The sequence below is a fragment of the Triticum aestivum genome, chromosome 7A, assembly GCF_018294505.1.
Source record: "Triticum aestivum cultivar Chinese Spring chromosome 7A, IWGSC CS RefSeq v2.1, whole genome shotgun sequence".
Taxonomy (NCBI): domain Eukaryota; kingdom Viridiplantae; phylum Streptophyta; class Magnoliopsida; order Poales; family Poaceae; genus Triticum; species Triticum aestivum.
This window is the reverse complement of record NC_057812.1, coordinates 49,907,220-49,927,171: the sequence shown is the minus strand read 5'-3', so window position 1 is coordinate 49,927,171 and position 19,952 is coordinate 49,907,220. Positions and strand designations below refer to the sequence as shown.

Genomic DNA, 19,952 nt, shown 5'->3' with positions numbered 1-19,952 from the left:
CCTTATTCTTGGAGAAAAACCAGAATGTCGTCGAGATAAACCAAAACGAAGTCATTGGTGTAGGCGTTGAAGATGAAATTCATCATGCGAGAGAACGTCGGAGGAGCGTTGGCGAGGCCAAAAGACATGACAGTGTATTCATATGAACCAAAGCTTGTTCTGAATGCTCTCTTGGGAATATCTTCTTCACGAATGCGAATCTGGTGATAACCCATACGGAGATCAAGCTTGGAGAATACTTGGCCACCTTTGAGTTGTTCGAACAGCTCATTGATGTTGGGAAGTGGGTATTTGTTCTTGATGGTCTTCTTGTTCACTGGACGGTAATCAACACAAAGTCGGTCCGTTCCATCCTTCTTCTTCACAAAAAGAACACCACAACTCCACGGAGAAAAACTAGGCCGGATGAGACCCATTTTCTCTTGAATATCGAGTTGCTTCTTCAGCTCCTTCAACTCTTCAGGTCCGAGCTTGTAAGGACGTTTGCACACAGGTTCCGTGCCAGGCTCAAGATCAATAACGAATTCAACTGGCCGGTGCGGAGGCATTCCTGGGAGCTCTTCTGGAAAGACGTCTTGGTATTCGCAGACGACTGGAATTTGAGATATGGCATCCAATTCACCCTTCTCATTGAGAGAAAACAGACGAATGGTATTATCCCGAGCGGCAAAGACAATTACATCCTCAAACGAATGAGTCAATTGAATCTGCCTGGCAGCACAATCAAGATGTGCCTTGTGCTTAGAAAGCCAATCCATTCCGAGAATAAGATCAATATCCGAGTTACCAAGAACAATTGGGGAAGAAAGGAACTTGTAGTCACCCAATGTGATAGTAACCTCCAGGACGCAGGTGTTAGCTGTCATCTGCTTGCCCGGTGACACAATTTGCAAGGAACTTTGCAGATACTGATAATCACACTCATACTTTGATGCAAAAGGTTTGGAAATGAAGCAATGCGATGCACCAGTGTCAAAAAGAACTTTTGCAGGAATATCATTAACAGGAAGGTTACCCATGATCACATCTGGTGAGTCCTCTGCCTGAGCTGCATTCACCATATTGACCTTGGCGAACTTGGGGTTATGCTTGACCACAGCTGTACTTGCCGATCTGACAGGAGGAGGAGGAGGAAGACGCCTCTGGTTGAAACACTTGTTGGCATAGTGACCCTTCTGTTGGCACTTGTTGCACGTGACCTCTGAAAGCGGACGGTGATACGGAGCACTCGATCTTGGAGCTTGAGACGAAGTCTTGTTCTGAAAGCCAGGGTTGGGTGAGTGGGAAGAACCACTGCCACCTTTGCTCTTCTGCTGATACGGCTGACGGGACGGAGGAGGAGGAAGCCAAAACTTCTGCTGCTTGACCACTTGAGTAGAGGAAGAAGGAGTAACATCTCTGACTCGCTTCTTGGAAGCATCACACCTCAACTGAGCAGCCTCTTGCTTCAGTGCCATGTTGTAGAACTCATCGTATCTCAATGGCTCGAAAAGAACAAGAGCTAGCTGAATTTCTTCTCTGAGACCACCCCTGAACTGATATATCATGCTCTTCTCATCAGGGACATCCTGCTTGGCAAAGTGGGCGTGCTTTTGGAACAACTTGTTGTAGTTATAGACAGACAAAGAGCCTTGCTTCAGATTGCGGAATTCCTCATGCTTGCTTTCAACCACGCTCTGGGGAATATGATGAGCTCGGAAATCTCGACGGAAATCATCCCAAGTGATAACACATCCACCTCTGGAGTCCTTGTACTGCTGGAACCATTCTGCAGCTTGATCTTTGAGTTGGAAGGAAGCGAACTTAACAAAGTCCTCAGGCCTGACGTTACTGCACTCGAAATGCTTGCACAGATCCACAAGCCAATCGTCAGCATCGGTTGCCTCAACACAATTGCTGAAAGTCTTTGGCCCGTTAGCAAGGAACTGGTTGAGTGTAGCAAAGTGATTCTGATTGCTGCCTTGATTCCCTTGGTGCCTGATTGCGCTCTTGAAGAATTTGCATGATCAGCTGTGTGTTTGCATTGGTTGCGGCCATCACAGCTTGCCATGCCTCTGGAGGAGGTGGAGGTGGTGGCGGATCAGGATTCGGAGTCGTGCGCGTTGGAGGAGCCATCCTGAAGAGGTTGACCACCATTAGCACATTGATAGACAAATATTGAAGCTGAATCCAACGGAATGAAAATTGCAACATATAGTCTTCACATCCGAACAAAATGAACGAATGCATTCCTCTTGAAATGGTCACATATCCATAAATTGAGAAGCCACGTAGAATTAAGGTAGAGAAATAAATCAACAAGGTACGGATCAAGAACGAATAATCGGTAAGAAATCCCAATCTCAAACCAATATCCGTGGAAGAAGAACTAGAGCTACTAGAATTCCCACCTATGAAACTCCCGAACCTTTCCGGTTATGCAATCAGGTGTTGGGGATACAGGGGAAGCATAATATCTCACCCAAACTAGCAAATCCTACATCCAGCTGTATCCATCCTTCAACACATAACCAAGAAACCTTCGGAAACCATCTACCTCAACCTTCGAAAAGCATCCGTTATACAAGTTATGGCGATACTCCCGAACTCCCGCCCCAGTACTGGGTGGCGTCGAGGTTATCTCACCAACGAACTGCATAAAAGAGATTTTCGATGTCGGCGTACTAAACTCAGGTATTCCAGAACTGCAACGATAAAATTATGATGACAACACCTCAGAGCTCAACTCCCCGGGACACTTCCACTAAACCCCTGACAGGAGGCACCAAGACAATGTTCTCATCATAAAACCATCGGAACAATTCCAAGATACCCGCGTGATCCTAAATTTATTTTTGTGAAATTTGCGAAGAGAAGAGTCAAAACTCTACGTCAGGATGCCTTACCAGAGCGATGAGGAGACTGGGAAATAAAAAGAATTCCTAAACTCTCCGATATATAATTCCTAAATGACTCAAAACATTTTTCTAGACACAACTCGGCCGCTAAAAACGATCAAGCAATGGGGCTCCTAAGGTCGGGGAAGGCTCTGATTACCAACTTGTCACACCCTCGATGCGACTATAGCTCCCACGTGTCGAGGCACGACTTAGAGACATAATCGCATTGAAGGCATATGTCGCAAGTTAGGCAATCTTCACAACATCCCATGTAATATAATAATAAAAGGGGAGATAACATAGTTGGCTTACACTCGCCACGTCAATCAAGTACATAAATAACATTACATCATCCAAACACTCATGGCCCGACTACGGCGCCAAAATAAAAGAGAACCCAACATGCGACACGGTCCCAATCACCCCCAACTGGGCACCACTACTGATCATCGGGAAAGGAAACATAGTAACGTTGAGAGTCTTCGTCGAACTCCCACTTGAGCTCATACGCGTCTCCTGGAGCGGAATCATCAGGCCCTGCATCTGGTGTAATAGTAATCTGTGAGCCACAGGGACTCAGCAATCTCGCACCCTCGCGATCAAGACTATTTAAGCTTATAGGTAAGGCAAGGTAAATATGAGTGGAGCTGCAGCAAGCGACTAGCAATATGGTGGCTAACTTATTCGCAAAAGAGAGCGAGAAGAGGAGGCAAAGCACGAGCGAGAAACTAGAGAGCAACCTGCGCAAACATTACTCCAACACCGTGTCCACTTCCCGGACTCCGCCGAGAAGAGGCCATCACGGTAACACACTCAGTTGATTCATTTTAATTAATTAAGGTTCAAGTTATCTACAACCGGACATTAACAAATTCCCATCTGCCCATAACCGCGGGCACGGCTTTCGAAAGTTCAATCCCTGCAGGGGAGTCCCAACTTAGCCCATGACAAGCTCTCACGGTCAACGAAGGAATAGACCTCCTCCCAAGACGTTCCGATCAGACTCGGTATCTCGGTAATTCAAGACACTTCGACAGGTTAAAACAAGACCAACAACACCGCCCGAATGTGCCGACAAATCCCGATAGGAGTTGCACATATCTCTTTCTCAGGGCACATTCAGACGAGCGCTCCATACAACTAAAACCAAACCTTGAGTTTCCCCGAGGGGGCGCTGCACAGGACTCTAGTTTGGACCAACACTCAGAGGAGCACTGGCCCGGGGGGGGGGGGGTTTAAAATAAGATGACCCGCGGGCTCCGGAAACCCGAGGGAAAAAGAGGCTAGGTGGCAAATGGTAAGACCAAGGTTGGGCATTGCTGGAAAAGCTTTAATCAAGGCGAACTATCAAGGGGTTCCCATTATAACCCAACCGCGTAAGGAACGCAAAATTCGGGAACATAACACCGATATGACGGAAACTAGGGCGGCAAGAGTGGAACAAAACACTAGGCGAGAGGCCGAGCCTTCCACCCTTTACCAAGTATATAGATGCATTAAGATAACATGGCAATATAATGATATCCCAACAAGTAAATAAAAGATGTTCCAATAAGGAACGGCCTCCAATCTTCACCTGCAACTAGCAACGCTATAAGAGGGGCTGAGCAAAGCGGTAACATAGCCAATCAACGGGTTGCTAGGACAATGGTGGGTTAGAGGTTTGACATGGCAATTTGGGAGGCTTGCAAGCAAGTGGTAGGCATCGTAGCAATGGCATAGCAAAAGAGCGAGCAAACTAGCATAGCAAAGATAGTAGTGATTTCGAGGGTATGATCATCTTGCCTGCACAGTTGTCAGAGTTGACTGGATCCTCAAAGCAAACTCAACGGGCTCCTCGTTAGCGAACTCGTCTCCCGGCTCTACCCAAACAAGACAAACAAGCAACAAGGATACAATCAACCACGTGCAAGGATCAAGCAATATGATGCAATGATGATATGCTATGCGGGATGCGATGCGGGATGCAAAATGCAAGATATGACAGGAAATGCATGAATCTGGCCTCAACTTGGAAAACCAAGTGTGCCACTGGAAAGATGAGACGAAATCGCTTGAAAACGATATAAAGAATGCCGGAATCGGAGTTACAGTTTGGAAATGGCAAGCGATTCAAAAATGACACCGGTCTGCGATTTACAGCAAGTAGGCCTCTAAATGCAATAAAATGAACATGCTACAGCACCCAAACATGACAACAAAATACATGGCAGGGATGCACACAAGATGCTTAACAAAAGTCTAGCACTGAGCTATGGCCAAATCAACCACTAACAGGTTCAAACAAGCATGGAAAAAATGCAAATGGCAAACAGATCTCAGACTTAGTGAAATCAACACTTGTTTGGAATTTCAGATCAGGTAGCCCTCTTCGGAGCAACAAAACTACATGCTACAGGACCTGAACATGGCAAAGTAAAGCATGGCATGGAGCTACTCAAAGAGCTTAACAAAAGTCCCTTAGTGACCTTGAGCCAAAAGGGATTAGAAAATACAATTGCAAGCTTGTGAACATAGCAAAAACATAATCATTTTTCATACTTAGTGAAAACTGGCACATGCTGAAATATAACTCAAGTAGGCATGTTTACGAGCTCGATGCACTCACTACGGTGCAAGTCATGGCAAGACAAGCATACACCCATCAAGAAGGCACAAAATACAAGCTAGACATGGCAAGAACAATAGCATAGCATGCACGGATCAACTACAACATCACCGGCAAAATTGCAAACAAGTTGACAATCTGCCCAGATTCACAAAGTAGCAAAAGTAGAGCTCGATTGACTCAAGCTAGGTTGCTCCATAATTGCAAACAAAGACATGGATGGATAGAGCACTACAATATTAACAAAACTCCTTACTGATCATCCTCAAAAGAGGCACGGATCACTAGGAAACAACAAGAACATATGGCATCATGAGATAAACAGCTCCAGGACTTAGTGAAATCACTAAGTCCCTGAAAACAGAATTAGCAAGTGCACCACTTTGCAAGCTTGCACAAGTCACCACACACATCCTAAAAATACATGGGTTGCACCTCTGGAAAGATGACAAAACCCTTAACAAAACACATGTAGAACTCACGGGCATATCATGCACACAATAATTATGGCAAAAATGACAAAAGTGCTAAACGGAGTAGCAGATCTGACAATTAACTCAAGTAGCCCTCTTTTAATAGCATTTCGGGCATCAAGATGAACTCAAATGAAAATGATGCAATGGAATGAAATGATGTACACTCTGAGATGAACATTTTGATATGCTATATGCATGAATTGAAGCTACGGATGCAAAGTTACGGCAGGTCAAATTATGCAACATGAGCTAGGGTTTTTGAGAAAAGTCAACCTCCGAATTTCCAGATCTGAGATTTGCACGCGGATCGAGGACGGTCGGCGAGGTACTGTTCACGCCGGAGTTCGCCGGGACGAAGAGGCAGCGACCGGCGAGAGGAGGTGGCGGTCGGATCCGGTCGGGCCGGGGCGGAGGTGGCGTGTGGAAGCCGAGCGGCGGGCGGAGGCGGCGGTGCGGAAGCCGAGGCGGCGGGCGGAGGCGGCGGTGCGGAAGCCGAGGCGGCGGGCGGCGGCGGCCGACGCGCAGCTCCGGCGAGGCGGCGCGGTGGTGCGGCGGGCTCGGGCGAGCTTGCGGCGACGAGGCGGCGGAGCGAAGCGGCGAGGAGGCCGATACCGGCGGGCGGCGGAGCGGCGAAGAGGCCGGCCGGCGCGGGCGCGGCTCCCACGCGTGGACGCGGGTGGCGGGCAATGCGGGCCGGGGGGGGGGCGCCCCGGGCCTCGCGGGCTGGCGCGGGGTCGGCGATGTGGGGCGCAGGGTGCGGTGGCAGCGGCGAACCCGGGAGCGCCATGTGGCGGCGGTGACGGATCCGGACACGTCCGGCTCGGTGCGGACGTTGTCCGGCGGTGGCGGAGATCTTTTTTTAAGGGTTGGACGGGGAGAGATGCGGATTTGGAAATGGGGGAGGTATATATAGGCATAGAGGGAGCTAGGAGATTTCAAATGAGGTGCGGTTTTCGGCCACGCGATCGTGATCGAACGCTCTAGATGATGGAGCAGAGTTTGGTGGGTTTTGGGCCAAATTGGAGGGGTGTTGGGCTGCAACACACATGAGGCCTTTTCGGTCCTCGGTTAACCGTTGGAGTATCAAACGAAGTCCAAATGATACGAAACTTGACAGGCGGTCTACAGGTAGTAAACCAAGGCCGCTTGGCAAGTCTCGGTCCAATACGGAAATGTTTAATCCCCACACACGAAAGAAAGCTAGAAATGACCACTGGAGGAGAACGAAGCGCCGGAATGCAAAACGGACAACGGGGAAAATGCTCGAATGCATGAGACGAACACGTATGCAAATGAAATGCGCATGATGACATGATATGAGATGCATGACAACGATAACATCACATGGAGTCAAAAACCCGAACCCGAGAAAATAAATATAACTTAACGCCGGAAACGACAAGAGTTGGAGTACAAATAGGGAAAGTTACATCCGGGGTGTTACAGGCCGGCAGGGAAGGCGCGCTGTTTTTTAGTAGCTGTCATTACCTTCACGAGGCCGCGGGCGTGGTTCCTCATCATCGCCAGATTGGGGAACCAGCGCGCGATCTCCCTGTACTGCGCGAGCATCTCCTGGTTGTTACCGACGAGAGCTTTGATGGCCAGATGCCAGTCCATGGCGACGGCGGTGGTGGTGGTTGTCAGCGGCGATTTCGACAGGAGAGAGGGGGAAGCGGAGTGGCGGTGCGAGCGGCGAGTGGGCGAGTGAGCAGAGAGCGTGGTGGGTGGACACGTAATAAAGTCGTAGAATCCGAAACGGCTGGTTTTACTCAACGCACACTCACCATGATGGCGGCTGCAACGCACGCTGAACAGACGACGTGGTGGGCAACATATAATAAGTTTGGCCGATGCTAGTCAAACAAATCACTAGCACTAGCCCATTGGTATTGAACGCATGGTTACAACCAACTAGTCCTGGGTTCGAGCCCCAGGCCAGACATTTTTTTGTGCATATTTTTTTTTCTAAAATGAATTTGGCAGTCACTTCTGAACTGTAGAAACGGCAAAGTAAAACAAAAAAACAAATTAAAACAATTAAAACATGCACCTAAACTGCACAAATGGCAAAGTAAAACAAATAAAACAAAACACTAGCACTTAACCCATTGGTATTGGGCACAAATAAGTAGCAACCATACATTCAACATTGCACACAAGTTCACATGTCTGAATTTAAGCAGTCTAGTAGCAGAGCACAAACTTAGTACCATACAATCAAACTAAGTAGCAGAACACAAACTTAGTAACAGAGTTTCAATGGTTTCCACTAGCACTAAAATATAGTGCAAACTTGCTAGGGGGTTTCCTCTTCCTCTTGCCTGCTAATATCCCTGGTTCTGCAGTGGATGCTCTTGGTGCATTGAATGTTCTTGTTGATGCTGATCCTCTTGGAGCTCTTGTTGATGCTGATCCTGTTGGAGGTGCTGGTGAAGACCTGACTGCTCCTGCAGAAACAGTTGATGCTGAAGCTCTCTTATCTGCTGCTGTTTTTCTGTTCCTCACTGCTTTAGGAGGTGGAGCAGATGAGGCTGGCATCTGTGAAGTTTGGTGTTGATGTGGTGGTTCTGGAGGTGGGTGACTAGCACTAGAGGAACCCCTAAAAATTTCTCTATTCTCCTGCATGACAGAATTAAGATAGTTAGTACATAGAGCAGACCTAAAATAATTAAACAACTATTAACTAAACAAAGAATGCAACATTTTTAAATAACCTGGTGTAAGTTCTTTCTCATCTGAAGACTTGGGTTTAGAGCTTTCCCACAGTAAGTAAATCTATGGCCCTATAGACCACAATTGTTGCATGTAATTGTTCCCATCCTGCTTGTGTCTTTTGGTGCAGGCACCTCAAACTGGCCCTTTCTCCTAGCTCTTTGTTTCTTCCCTGCTTTTTCTTTGAACACTGGTGGCTCAATATCCTGAGTATGGGTGTCAGGACAGAATCCAGGACCAGGGACAGGGTACACTATGTCTTTGTATGCTTCAATATATAGTGGTTTTTTGAAAAATTCATGCACATAGTCCTCTGGGTGCATGTGAATCTTGCTCATTGCTGCTATTGCATGACTGCATGTCACACCTGTCATGTCCCACCTCCTGCAGTCACATGAGTTAGTAGCTAGGTTGACACAGTACTGGTTTTCCTTACTAGACACTTGCCAAATGTCAGGACCAGCCTTATGTGCCTCACAAAATTTGGCATACTTCTTATTCTCCTCTAGTTTCTCTGAATAGTCGGGTGTGATCATCCACCTGTTGTTCTCTGTTTTTTCCTTGGTCTTCTGCCTTTTGATCATCTGCTTAATCCTTATTCATTCAAACATAGTTCTAATTGGTTTGGCCCTAACATCAAGGATCATTTTGTTGAAAACCTCACTAAGGTTGTTCACAACAAGACCAGTTTTGCAATTGTAATCCATTGAAGACCTACACCAAGTCTCCTTTGGAATTTTTGTAAGCCACTTCCAGGCATCCTCACACTCTGCTTTAAGCTCTGCCATTGCTAATTCATGGCCATGTTTGGTGAATGAGTAGCTAGCCTTATCTACTAGCTTTTTCAGTTCTGCTCCTCTGAAACCAGCTGACTGAAAATTTGCATAGATGTGCCTGAGGCAGTATCTCTGAGGGGAATCAGGGAACACCTCATTTATAGCCTTAAGAAGACCCTGATTGTAAATTAATAACCATGGTCATGAACAAAAATAAATAAAGCCAGTAATAACTATATTTATCTGAACTACTGGCTAAGATAGGTTGCATACCTTTTACCTGTCAGAAATAATGATGTAGGTTCCAAATTTGCTTCCACTTCCAATGCAACATCTTAGCTGGGTTAAGAACCATGTCCAACTTTCTGAATCTTCCTTATCAACCATACCAAAGGCTATGGGGTAGATGTTGTTGTTGCCATCTCTTCCTGTGGCTGCAAGAATTTGCTGTCTAGTGGTTAGCTTGATGAAGCAACCATCAAGCCCTGCATCCATATCCAAATTAGCTACCAAAAAATTACAACAAGATATTTTGAACAAAATGCAGTTATATATTTACCTATAAAGGGCCTGCAACCATTAAGAAATCCTTGCTTTGATGCATGCAAGCAGTAGAACATGTACTTAAATCTAGGAGTTGGGGCAGGGTTTTCTGGGTCCTCAAATGTTGTAACTACACACCTGCTACCAGGGTTTGTGTCAAGAACTGCTTGTAGGTAGTCCCTCAGTCTATAGTACTGCTCCTTCTGGTCACCTTGTACAACCTTAATAGCCTTTCTCCTTGCCCTATTGGCCACACTCTTTGATAAATCAACTGAAAACTTGACTTTGCTATTTTTAATAAGTGAATCCACATGTGCTCTAGGATCTACTCTAAGAGAAGGCTCAACCTCTTTGGAAAGCCACTTAGTAGTAACCTTTGTGTTCTCTGCTGATGCTGGACAAGTGTGCTCCATGTTACACTTCTTAATGCAAAATATTCTTTCATGAACTATCCTGGAGGCACACATGTAAAATTCACATCCATGCTCTCTCTGTGAACACCAAACAATAATTCTTGTTGGAGTGTTCCTGTGGTAGTGAAAAGACCTCAAAGTCCTTATATGAAAATCTCTTAATGCTTCTCTGAACTAGTAAACAGAATCAAAACACAAGCTCTTGCACAAGAGTAAATGTGAATTGGGAATTGAAGGGTCAAAATATACCCTTTCCTTCATCTTTTTCTTACTACTCTTTGTCTTTGACTTCTTCATGATGTATGGTAGTTCAACTTCATCTTCTTCTTCCTCATCACTTATGCCTGCATCACCAGCAAAACAAAACTCATCTGCTTCAGGAAACCAATCTTCAAAACGTTTTTTCTCTACCTCATTGTGACATCTGCTAGTTGGCCTAGGGTTCTTCACATGTTTCACAATAGCAGTACTTTGCAATGCTGTTTCCTCTTCAGAGGCACACTCTATTTCCATTTGTTGAACAACTTCAGAACTCCCATCTGAATGAACTGAATCATCAGAACAAAATTCAGACACTTCAGTGTCTCCTTCAAAGTGGTTCAAATCTGCCTCTCTTTGAATCCTGCTCCTCTCAAGCTGAGCCTTTCTATCATCTATCCCATTCTGAAGCTCAGATTGCTCCACAACCTTTTGCACACAACAACTCTCTTGAGTGTTCATGTAATTCTGAATAGGCTGTGTACTTATTGCAGGTTCAACATCTCTCACAACCCTTATGTTCACAACATTGACATGATTAAAAAACTCCAACATTTCATGAATACTAGCTTCATTACCTAAATACTTTACTCTTTCAGATCCAATTTCCTCCCCATTCACATAGTATGTTGGGGAACGTAGCATAAATTCAAAATTTTCCTACGTGTCACCAAGATCTATGGAGTCATCTAGCAACGAGGGAGGAGTGGATCTACATACCCTTGTAGATCGCGCGCGGAAGCGTTCAAGAGAACGGGGTTGATGGAGTCGTACTCGTCGTGATCCAAATCATCGATGATCCTAGCGCCGAACGGACGGCACCTCCGCGTTCAACATACGTACGGAGCAGCGACGTCTCCTCCTTCTTGATCCAGCAAGGGGGAAGGAGAGGTTGATGGAGATCCAACAACACGACGGCGTGGTGGTGGAAGTAGCGGGATTCCAACAGGGCTTCGCCAAGCGCTGCGGGAGGAGGGAGATGTGTCATGGGAGGGAGAGGGAGGCGCCAGGGCTTGGGGTATGGTTTCCCTCCCTTCCCCCACTATATATAGGGCCAAGGGAGAGGGGAAGGGCGCAACCTTGCCCCTTCCTCCAAGGAAGGGTGCGGCCAAGGGGGGGAGGAGTCCATCCTCCCCAAGGCACCTCGGAGGTGCCTTCCCCCTTTAGGACTCTCCTTTTTCCCTTTCTCTTGGCGCATGGGCCTCTTGGGGCTGGTGCCCTTGGCCCATATAGGCCAAGGCGCACCCCCTACAGCCCATGTGGCCCCCCGGGGCAGGTGGCCCCACCCGGTGGACCCCCAGGACCTTTCCGGTGGTCCCGGTACAATACCGGTGACCCCGAAACTTGTCCCGATGGCCGAAATAGCACTTCCTATATATAATTCTTTACCTCCGGACCATTCCGGAACTCCTCGTGACGTCCGGGATCTTATCCGGGACTCCGAACAACTTTTGGGTTACCGCATACTAATATCTCTATAACCCTAGCGTCACCGAACCTTAAGTGTGTAGACCTACGGGTTCGGGAGACACGTAGACATGACCGAGACGACTCTCCGGCCAATAACCAACAGCGGGATCTGGATACCCATGTTGGCTCCCACATGTTCCACGATGATCTCATCGGATGAACCACGATGTCAAGGACTTAATCAATCCCGTATACAATTCCCTTTGTCTAGCGATACGATACTTACCCGAGATTCGATCGTCGGTATCCCGATACCTTGTTCAATCTCGTTACCGGTAAGTCTCTTTACTCGTTCCGTAACACATCATCCCGTGATCAACTCCTTGATCACATTGTGCACATTATGATGATGTCCTACCGGGTGGGTCCAGAGATACCTCTCCGTCACACGGAGTGACAAATCCCAGTCTCGATTCGCGCCAACCCAACAGACACTTTCGGAGATACCTGTAGTGTACCTTTATAGCCACCCAGTTACGTTGTGACGTTTGGCACACCCAAAGTATTCCTACGATATCCGGGAGTTGCACAATCTCATGGTCTAAGGAAATGATACTTGACATTAGAAAAGTTTTAGCATACCAACTACACGATCTTTGTGCTAGGCTTAGGATTGGGTCTTGTCCATCAAATCATTCTCCTAATGATGTGATCCCGTTATCAACGACATCCAATGCCCATGGTCAGGAAACCATACCCATCTATTGATCAACGAGCTAGTCAACTAGAGGCTTACTAGGGACATGGTGTTGTCTATGTATCCACACATGTATCTGAGTTTCCTATCAATACAATTCTAGCATGGATAATAAATGATTATCATGAACAAGGAAATATAATAATAATCAATTTATTATTGCCTCTAGGGCATATTTCCAATAGTCTCCCACTTGCACTAGAGTCAATAATCTAGTTCACATCGCCATGTGATTAACACTCACAGGTCACATCGCCATGTGACCAACATCCAAAGAGTTTACTAGAGTCAATAATCTAGTTCACATCACTATGTGATTATCACTCAATGAGTTCTGGGTTTGATCATGTTGCTTGTGAGAGAGGTTTTAGTCAACGGGTCTGAATCTTTCAGATCCGTATGTACTTCGCAAATTTCTATGTCATCTTGTAGATGCAGCTACTACGCTATATTTGGAGCCATTTCAAATAACTGTTCTACTTGGAGCTATTCTAAAATGTTGCTCCATTATATGTATCCGGTATCTCTACTCAGAGCTATCCGGATAGATGTTTAAGCTTGCATCGACGTAACCCTTTACGACGAACTCTTTTACCACCTCCATAATCGAGAAAGATTCCTTAGTCCACTAGTTACTAAGGATAACTTTGACCGCTGTCCTGTGATCCATTCTTGGATCACTCTTGTACCCCTTGACTGACTCATGGCAAGGCACACTTCAGGTGCGGTACACAGCATAGCATACTATGGAGCCTATGTCTAAGCATAGGGGACGACCTTCGTCCTTTCTCTCTGTTCTGCCGTGGTCGAGCTTTAAGTCTTAACTTCGTACCTTACAACTCAGGCAAGAACTCCTTCTTTGACTGATCCATCTTGAACACCTTCAAGATCATGTCAAGGTATGTGCTCATTTGAAAGTACCATTAAGCGTTTTGATCTATCCTTATAGATCTTGATGCTCAATGTTCAAGTAGCTTGATCCAGGCTTTCCATTGAAAAACACTTTCCAAATAACCCTATATGCTTTCCAGAAATTCTACATCATTTCTGATCCACAATATGTCAACAACATATACTCATCAGAAATTCTATAGTGCTCCCACTCACTTCTTTGGAAATACAAGTTTCTCATAAACTTTGTATAAACCCAAAATCTTTGATCATCTCATCAAAGCATACACTCCAACTCCGAGATGCTTACTCCAGTCCCTAGAAGGATTGCCGGAGCTTTGCATACTTATTAGCGTCTTTCAGGATTGACAAAACCTTCCGGTTTGTATCACATAAACCTTTCCTAAAAAAAACGTCGAGGAAACAATGTTTTGACATCCTATCTGCAAGATTTCATAAATAATGCAGTAATCGCTAATATAATTCCGACAGACTCTTAGCATCTCTACGAGTGAGAAAGTCTCATCGCAGTCAACTCCTTGAACTTGTCGGAAAACATCTTAACGACAAGTCAAGCTTTCTTAATGGTGATACTTACCATCATTATCCGTCTTCCTTTTAAAATCCATATGTACCTAACAGCCTTATGACCATCAAGTAGTTCTTCCAAAGTCTACACTTTGTTTTCATACACGGATCCTATCTCGGATTTTATGGCCTCGAGCCATTTATCGGAATCCGGGCCCACCATCGCTTCTCCATAGCTTGTAGGTTCATTGTTGTCTAGCAACATGACTTCCAAGACAGGGTTACGTACCACTCTGAAGTAGTACGCATCCTTGTCATCCCACAAGGTTTGGTAGTGACTTGATCTGAAGTTTCATGATCACTATCATAAGCTTCCATTTCAATTGGTGTAGGTGCCACAGGAACAACTCTTTGTGCCCTGCTATACACTAGTTGAAGTGACGGTTCAATAACCTCATCAAGTCTCCACCATCCTCCCACTCAATTCTTTCGAGAGAAACTTTTCCTCGAGAAAGGACCCGATTCCAGAAACAATCCCTTATTGCTTTTGGATCTGAGACAGGAGGTATACCCAACTGTTTTGGGTGTCCTATGAAGATGCATTTATCCGCTTTGGGTTCGAGCTTATCAGCCTGAAACTTTTTCACATAAGCGTCACAGCCCCAAACTTTTAAGAAATGACAGCTTAGGTTTCTCTAAACCATAGTTCATACGGTGTCATCTCATCGGAATTACGTGGTGCCCTATTTAAAGTGAATGCGGTTGTCTCTAATGCCTAACCCATAAACTATCGTGGTAATTCGATAAGAGACATCATGGTATGCATCATATCCAATAAGGTGCAGTCATGATGTTCGGACACACCATCACACCATGGTGTTCCAGGCTGTATTAGTTGTGAAACAATTTCCACAATGTCTTAATTCTGTGCCAAACTCGTAATTCAGATATTCATCTCTATGATCATATCATAGATATCTTATCCTCTTGTCACGACGATCTTTCAACTTCACCCTGAAATTACTTGAACCTTTCAATAATTCAGACTCGTGATTCATCAAGTAAATATACTCAACATCTACTCAAATCATCTGTGAAGCAAGAACATAACGATATCCACTACATGCCTCAGCACTCATTGGACTGCACACATCAAAATGCATTACTTCCAACAAGTTGCTTTCTAGTTCCATTTTACTGAAAACGAGGCTTTCAGTCATCTCGCCCATGTGGTATGATTTGCATGTCTCAAGTGATTCAAAATCAAGTGAGTCCAAACGGTCCATTTGCATGGAGTTTCTTCATGCATATACACCAATAGGCATGGTTCGCATGTCTCAAACTTTTCAAAAACGAGTGAGCCCAAAGATCCATCAACATGGAGCTTCTTCATGCGTTTTATACCGATATGACTTACGTGGCAGTGCCACAAGTAGGTGGTACTATCATTACTATCTTATATCTTTTGGCATGAACATGTGTATCACTACGATCGAGATTCAACAAACCATTCATTTTGGGTGCAAGACAATTGAAGGTATTATTCAAATAAACAGAGTAACCATTATTCTCCTTAAATGAATAAACGTATCGCGATAGATATAATACAATCATGTCTATGCTCAACGCAAACACCAATCTCGATGGTAGAGGGAGCGTGCGATGCTTGATCATATCAACATTGGAAACACTTCCAACACATATCGTCAGCTCACCTTTAGCTAGTCTCCATTTATTTCGTAGCTTTTATTTCGAGTTACTAACACTTAGCAACCGAACCGGTATCTAATACCCTAGTGCTACTAGGAGTACTAGTAAAGTACACATCAACACAATGTATATCCAATATACTTCTATCAACCTTGCCATCCTTCTCATCTACCAAGTATCTAGGGTAATTCTGCTCCAGTGGTTGTTCCCTTTATTACAGAAGCACTTAGTCTGGGTTTGGGTTCAACCTTGGGTTTTTCACTAGAGCAGCAGCTGAATTGCCGTTTCATGAAGTATCCCTTCTTGCCCTTGCCCTTCTTGAAACTAGTGGTTTCACCAACCATCAACAATTGATGCTCCTTCTTGATTTCTACTTTTGTGGTGTCAAACATCGCGAATATCTCAAGGATCATTATATATGTCCCTGATATATTATAGTTCATCACGAAGCTCAAGCAGCTTGGTGGTAATGACTTCGGAGAACCATCACTATTTCATCTGGAAGATCAACTCCCACTCGATTCAAGCGATTGTTGTACTCAGACAATCTGAGCACAAGTTCAACAATTGAGCTTTTCTCCCTTAGTTTGCAGGCTAAGAAAATCGTCGGAGGTCTTATACCTCTTGACGTGGGCACGAGCCTGAAATCCCAATTTCAGCCCTCGAAACATCTCATATGTTCCGCGACGTTCCAAAACGTCTTCGGTGCCTCAACTCTAAACCGTTTAACTGAACTATCACGTAGTTATCAAAATGTGTATGTCAGATGTTCGCAACATCCACAGACGACGTTCGAGGTTCAGCACACTGAGCGGTGCATTAAGGACATAAGCCTTCTATGAAGCAATGAGGACAATCCTCAGTTTACGGACCTAGTCCGCATAATTGCTACTATCAACTTTCAACTAAATTTTCTCTAGGAACATATCTAAACAGTAGAACTAAAGCGCGAGCTACGACATAATTTGCAAAATCCTTTTGACTATGTTCAGGATAATCAAGTTCATCTTATGAACTCCCACTCAGATAGACATCCCTCTAGTCATCTAAGTGATTACATGATCCGAGTCAACTAGGCCGTGTCCGATCATCACGTGAGACGGACTAGTCATCATCGGTGAACATCTTCATGTTGATCGTATCTACCATACGACTCATGCTCGACCTTTCGGTCTCTTGTGTTCCGAGGCCATGTCTGTACATGCTAGGCTCGTCAAGTTAACCCTAAGTGTTTTGCATGTGTAAAACTGTCTTACACCCGTTGTATGTGAACGTAAGGATCTATCACACCCGATCATCACGTGGTGCTTCGAAACGACGAACTTTAGCAACGGTGCACAGTTAGGGGAGAACACATTCTTGAAATTGTAATGAGGGATCATCTTATTTAGTACCGTCGTTCTAAGCAAATAAGATGTATAAACATGATAAACATCACATGCAATCAAATAATAGTGACATGATATGGCCAATATCATATAGCTCCTTTGATCTCCATCTTGGGGCTCCATGATCATCTTGTCACCAGCATGACACCATGATCTCCATCATCGTGTCTCCATGAAGTTGTCACGTCATCTATTACTTCTACTACTACAGCTAATGGTTAGCAATAAAGTGAAGTAATTACATGACGTTTATGTTGACACGCAGGTCATAAATAAATTAAGACAAATCCTATGGCTCCTGCCGGTTGTCATACTCATCGACATGCAAGTCGTGATTCCTATTACAAGAACATGATCAATCTCATACATCACATATATCATTCATCACATCCTTTTGGCCATATCACATCACATAGCATACCCTGCAAAAACAAGTTAGACGTCCTCTAATTGTTGTTTGCATGTTTTACGTGGCTGCTATGGGCTTCTAGCAAGAACGTTTCTTACCTACGCAAAAACCACAACGTGATATGCCAATTGCTATTTACCCTTCATAAGGACCCTTTTCATCGAATCCGATCCGACTAAAGTGGGAGAGACAGACACCCGCCAGCCACCTAATGCAACTAGTGCATGTCAGTCGGTGGAACCGGTCTCACGTAAGCATACGTGTAAGGTTGGTCCAGGCCGCTTCATCCCACGATGCCGCCGAATCAAGATAAGACTAGTAACGGCAAGCATATTGAACAAAATCAATGCCCACAACTACTTTGTGTTCTACTCGTGCATAGAAACTACGCATAGACCTAGCTCATGATGCCACTGTTGGGGAACGTAGCATAAATTCAAACTTTTCCTACGTGTCACCAAGATCTATCTATGGAGTCATCTAGCAACGAGGGAGGAGTGGATCTATATACCCTTGTAGATCGCGCGCGGAAGCGTTCAAGAGAACGGGGTTGATGGAGTCGTACTCGTCGTGATCCAAATCACCGATGATCCTAGCGCCGAACGGACGGCACCTCCGCGTTCAACACACGTACGGAGCAGTGACGTCTCCTCCTTCTTGATCCAGCAAGGGGGAAGGAGAGGTTGATGAAGATCCAACAACACGACGGCGTGGTGGTGGAAGTAGCGGGATTCCAATAGGGCTTCGCCAAGCGCTGCGGGAGGAGGGAGATGTGTCATGGGAGGGAGAGGGAGGCGCCAGGGCTTGGGGTATGGTTTCCCTCCCTTCCCCCACTATATATAGGGCCAAGGGAGAGGGGAAGGGTGCAGCCTTGCCCCTTCCTCCAAGGAAGGGTGCGGCCAAGGGGGGAGGAGTCCATCCTCCCCAAGGCACCTCGGAGGTGCCTTCCCCCTTTAGGACTCTCCCTTTTCCCTTTCTCTTGGCGCATGTGCCTCTTGGGGCTGGTGCCCTTGGCCCATATAGGCCAAGGCGCACCCCCTACAGCCCATGTGGCCCCCCGGGGCAGGTGGCCTCACCCGGTGGACCCCCGGGACCTTTCCGGTGGTCCCGGTACAATACCGGTGACCCCGAAACTTGTCCCGATGGCCGAAATATCACTTCCTATATATAATTCTTTACCTCCGGACCATTCCGGAACTCCTCGTGACGTCCGGGATCTCATCCGGGACTCCGAACAAATTTCGGGTTACCACATACTAATATCTCTATAACCCTAGCGTCACCGAACCTTAAGTGTGTAGACCCTACGGGTTCGGGAGACACGTAGACATGACCGAGACGACTCTCCGGCCAATAACCAACAATGGGATCTGGATACCCATGTTGGCTCCCACATGTTCCATGATGATCTCATCGGATGAACCACGATGTCAAGGACTTAATCAATCCCGTATACAATTCCCTTTGTCTAGCGGTACGATACTTGCCCGAGATTCGATCGTCGGTATCCCGATACCTTGTTCAATCTCGTTACCGGTAAGTCTCTTTACTCGTTCCGTAACACATCATCCCGTGATCAACTCCTTGATCACATTGTGCACATTATGATGATGTCCTACCGAGTGGGCCCAGAGATACCTCTCCGTCACACGGAGTGACAAATCCCAGTCTCGATTCGCGCCAACCCAACAGACACTTTCGAAGATACCTGTAGTGTACCTTTATAGCCACCCAGTTATGTTGTGACGTTTGGCACACCCAAAGTATTCCTACGATATCCGGGAGTTGCACAATCTCATGGTCTAAGGAAATGATACTTGACATTAGAAAAGCTTTAGCATACGAACTACACGATCTTTGTGCCAGGCTTAGGATTGGGTCTTGTCCATCACATCATTCTCCTAATGATGTGACCCCGTTATCAACGACATCCAATGCCCATGGTCAGGAAACCGTAACCATCTATTGATCAACGAGCTAGTCAACTAGAGGCTTACTAGGGACATGGTGTTGTCTATGTATCCACACATGTATCTGAGTTTCCTATCAATACAATTCTAGCATGGATAATAAACGATTATCATGAACAAGGAAATATAATAATAATCAATTTATTATTGCCTCTAGGGCATATTTCCAACATAGTACATGTAATCACTCTGCCCATTCCCTTCACTAGCAATGAGTGATTGTA

General features: G+C 45.5%; 1 pseudogene; it reads left to right on the top strand.

Moving 5' to 3' along the window:
* LOC123152182 (methionine S-methyltransferase-like) overlaps nt 1-19,952 on the top strand; it is a 43,901-nt pseudogene that overhangs the window by 11,277 nt on the left and 12,672 nt on the right.